The sequence below is a fragment of the Mustela nivalis genome (assembly GCF_964662115.1).
Source record: "Mustela nivalis genome assembly, chromosome: 7".
Lineage (NCBI taxonomy): Eukaryota > Metazoa > Chordata > Mammalia > Carnivora > Mustelidae > Mustela > Mustela nivalis.
In genome coordinates this window covers 91,458,274-91,462,879 of record NC_139026.1, presented here as the reverse complement: position 1 = coordinate 91,462,879, position 4,606 = coordinate 91,458,274, and the positions used below count along the sequence as shown (strand labels likewise).

Genomic DNA, 4,606 nt, shown 5'->3' with positions numbered 1-4,606 from the left:
AGGCTAGGGAGGGGGTCAGGGCAGCATTGTTGGTGGGCATCTACTCCCATGAACACATATCCACCCTTTCCTCCAAGCTCCTTCCCTGGCCCCACTTTTGCTCTCAAGAGGAGGACCAGTTAGCTGTGATCCAAATTATCCAGATAACTAACTGTGGAAGCACGGCTTGCGTTTTTCAGAATGCCACTCCTTTGACCTCCAGAGCTCATGAAATCCCTTCCCTAGCCTCTCCTATTCTCTACTTGGCTCCCCAACATACTCCCAAATCCTAGCTACGAAAAAATCCTAAATGTAGGGGGGACAAACTTTCCTGATCTACCATTTGCCTCCACCTGCAACTTCTGTCCCCTCCCCCCCCAAATTTTCTCTCTTCTGAGTCTCCGCTCTTAGCTTCTTAAAAAAAAAAAAATCTGAAGAAGAAGGAATTTTCAATAGTCCCACTTGTCAAGCGAAGACCATCTTTTAACCTTCAACAGCAGCGAAAGCCGTGTGAACTCTCGGTGAACCAAGATTGAAGTCATAAATCACGCGTACAAAGGCGGCTGCGGAGGCTGGCGCGGGCTGCTGCACCTTTAACGCTTTCTGGGGCTGACAGGCGGCGGCCCAGCTAAAGTTCACAGTGCCCGGGGAGGGCCCGCCTCCGCTTCCCCTCCCCCGGCCCCCTGGCCCCCGCCCCCGGCCCGCTCGGCCCTGGCCCGCGCTACCCTCGCCCGGAGGCCCCGAGCTGCTCTCGCGCAGGCGGGGGGGGGGGGGGGGGGGGCGTGCTCTCTCCCGCCGCCCGCACTCGGCTCTGCAGCTCCAGCCCCGCACCCCCTCCCCGCCCGGCTTGCTGTATTTAAATAGGCAACGGGATGCACATGGACACAATAATTTAGCTTGTCTCCGGCATTTTCTACAGGACCCCAAGAGATGGACCTTCCACTCTCCCTTTTCTCTTTAGAACTGGCATCTTTCATCTCTGTCTGTACGGGCCCAATTATACAGATCCTTAGGGTTCCAGTAGGATCTGAGTCGCTGGAACCCGGAACACCTGGCTGGAACATGCCATATAATTAGGATTTTCTTTTCCTTTTCCTTTTAACCTTTTCTTTCTTTTCCTTTTCTCCCCCTTTCTCTTAAAAACAAAAATCTTTTGTCTTAAATGTTATGTATTTGTGTATTTATCAGAGGGCTAGAATGAACCTCCTCGACCGGCGGGTTAGGGAGGGTGGAAAAAAGGCCCAGCTTTTAGCCCTCTGCAGAAGTCTCCAGGCTTTCCGCGCCCATCGGCCTCGCTTCCTTTCCTTGGCCTTCGGGATCCTCCTCCTCGGATCGTTTGTATTTTTTTTCCTCCCCCCGTCGTCTCCTCTTTGGCTTAATTAAAGTTTAGCGACCCCGCTTGCCTTTTCTCTCCTTTTTATTCGAAAGCGGAAACCAGACGGCCCAAGCGACCCCAGCACAGTCCCGTCCTGCCGCCAGCGAGGCCTTCCCCCTCGCCCGCCTCCCTCCGCCGCCGGCCTCCGGGACCCGTCTCCCGGCACCATCCCGCAGGTGTGCGGCCTCTGGCGGGGGGGGGGGGGGGGGGATCTGAAGGACCCCGGCGGAGGTAGAGGTGTCTCCTCTTCCCCCAAACCCATCCTCAGACTTGCTCCAGAAAGTTTGGAGGGTGGGTACACCCTGACTCAGGCAACCCGCTCCCCCAAACCCATGGCTGACTAATATGATATGACAAAAGCCGGTGATGGATTTGGTATATGTTAATTCACAATGCCCTTTCCTCCAGAATTTAACTATAAGTTAATACACACCGGAAACCACGCGCATACACGCTCGTTAATGGGCTTAGGTATTAGCGAGCCCTAACGATGCATACAAATGTGTTCTGCGCTCTGTAGGCCCCTCAAGATTTATGGGCCTTGAGCTCTCTGAAGCTGTAAACAAGGAGAAAAAAAAAGAGAAAGGAGAGAGAGACTGGGGGAAAGAGACAGAGGCCTGACTCACCCCTCCAGATTGTGGGAGAGAAGGGATCTTTGCAAGTGGGTTCCTAAGTCTTTTGCTTTCCTTACAAGCTCGGGGTGTGTGGTTTGGGGCATTGGGCTGGGGCTGGGGTGGGGGTTGCGCCTGGACGCTGGTGTGCGTGGGCAGTGTGCCGTTTGCGAGCTGGGTTGGGGGAAAAGCTTCCTATGAACTGCTGTGCGGGGGCCGCATCTAGCAGGCACCCGTGGGCAAGTATCTGCGGGTGTGCACACTGTGCTAGGTGTGCGTGTGTGTGTGCGTGTGCGCGCGCGCGCCTGTGTGCCTGTGTGACAAGCAGGCCTCCCTCTGGGCCTGGTGGCTGTCCCCTGAACCCTGCGAACAAATCTCTAACAACAATCATAAAAACAATAAATAATAAATAACAATAAAACAGTAGTTAACAGTCCCTCCCTAGCAGGATAACAATAAAATGCAAGAGGAGATATTTTGAGGAGGGGCCGGGGAAGGAGTCGGGATCACAGCATCGGAGGGGAAGACAAGGGAGGAAGGAAGGAAGTTAGCTTCTTCCTAAGCCCTTGGAGGGCTGGATTTAGGAACCCCCTCTCCAGACAAGGTCCTCTGGCCGAGGAGGAGAGGGAGAGCCCCCGGAGGCCACCCTTTCCTGCTACGTTTTCTCCGGCTTTTGCTTTGTGCGATCGGGGGAGGGATCCCACATATGGGGGTGAATTGTGGCTTTGGGGAGCCTCTGGAGCCCTTGTTTTAAAGAGGAGGGCAAGCAAAGAGGGTCACAGTGAGGGGGAGGATGGGGGGGGGCAGATGAGGCGATGGCCAGAACCAGGGTCCTAAACACTCGGGCAACAGAAGTGCCCGGGGAGGACGTGCCGCCGGGTATGGACAGAAGCAGAAAAACATTTATGGCCGCCCGAGAGAGGGGAGAGCAGGGCCGGGGTTTCCGGTAGGCCCAGGGAAAGTTCCCTTTCTAGGGGCTTTTCAAACCACACAAACAACAACAACAACAACAACAACAACAAAAAGAATAGAAGAAGGAGGAGGAGGAGGAAGGATTTGAGGCGCGCTGAATTTTCCTTCGCGGGCTTGGAGCGAGCGGATTGCCATAAAGGAAGCGAAGACCACGATCCCGGATTCTTCCACGTCCACCTCATTTTCTCCAGGTACAATTTTCTGATAATCATATTAATGTATTTATTGTGGCTGGGGTGAGGGAGAGGCAGATGCGTAGGGATAGGACACTCGCCAAAGAGAAAGCCTCCCCACAGTTTCGGGTCTAACGAAATACCCCCCTTTAAAAACAATTGTACTGAAAGAAAAAGAAAAAAGAAAGCAAAGAAAGAAAGAAATCCAAGAATAAATATAAAAACCACAAATTAGCCAACTTTTTAAAAGGAAAAGAAAAGAGGGGGGGGATGACCATAACCAACAAGCGTGAGAACTTTTAAAAGATTTAAGTCACGAACCTTTTCAGAGGTTTTGATTCTTTTTCAACAGCCGGTGACCCATCTGGTCTGAAAGGGACGGAGACCTACACTTTCCACTGAGTCACTTCTTTAAGACCGAAGCACACACAAAGATTCAAAAGGGAACCCGGGCAGACTTGCATTTGAACACCACACGAGGAGGGGGAACACTGTGATAACCAGTTGGACAAAATACTAATAAAATGAAACACACCCGGGTCGCAGCTCTTGAGCGCAGGGTGAGCGGACATAGCCCAGATCCTGGGTTCCAGGCGGCCGCCGATGCGAGGCGGCTGCCCTGGGCGATGAGGTGCCAGAGAGGCCGGGGCTAAATCTCGGCCTCCCCAGCCCGCCCACCCGCAGCCCCCTTCTCCCGGGCCGGTCTCCGTGCCCCTCTTGCCCTTGCCACACTCAGATGCCTGGTCGGGCTTCCCTGGTGCAAGGATTGGGGGCCTAAGAAGGGGCAAAGTGACTCAAGCCAGACTCTCCATTTTTCTCCCTTAGGCCTCTCCATTTGCCGGATCTCTCAACCACCTGGAGACTAACACAATGGGGGCTCCTGGACTGCCCCCCAGCCACTCCTGGATGGTTTCCCAAAGCCTAGCTACCTCCAACCCTCCTTGTGTGTTGGGGTGGGGAATAGCTGTACCCAGACCCCTCTGCACCCTGTCATATGTAAAGCGTGCTCACTTGAAGAATATCTTGAAGAAGAAGGAGAAGAAGGAGGAGGAGAAGGCAGGCCAGCTTAGAGCTGTGTTTACTTCTAGTTCTACTGATCCGTTCTCATCTGGAGACTTTATTTATAACCCCCACTATAACTCTCTCTGTTTGGAGGCACTGGTGGTTCTATTGACAGACTGATGTCTAGAAAATATTGCTCTATCTCTAACCATCCCTAAATGTGCTGTGCTTGTATTTACAGATTTATGCTGGAGGAAAATATAATTATTTCCATTGTATTTGTGCATATACAATAGTTACAGAAGCAGATTTATATATGAGGAGATATACGACTCTCTTATAGCCATCCAGTTTTATGGACATTTGATATCCTGACAGATTTATATCTCTGAGCAGCTATATAGATAAATGTATATGGTTGGAATTATGGATCAGGAGATATATACTTATTGATTGTGATATAGAGTAGTTAGAACATTCACTCAGAGCCATAT

General features: G+C 52.1%; 1 long non-coding RNA gene across 1 annotated transcript; it reads left to right on the top strand.

Moving 5' to 3' along the window:
• The first annotated feature begins 2,818 nt into the window (after positions 1 to 2,818).
• LOC309868743 lies at positions 2,819 to 4,390 on the top strand. The gene is made up of 2 exons (XR_014313827.1): positions 2,819 to 3,128; positions 3,936 to 4,390. It is a non-coding gene; the product is annotated as an uncharacterized lncRNA (long non-coding RNA).
• Positions 4,391 to 4,606: the final 216 nt, after the last annotated feature.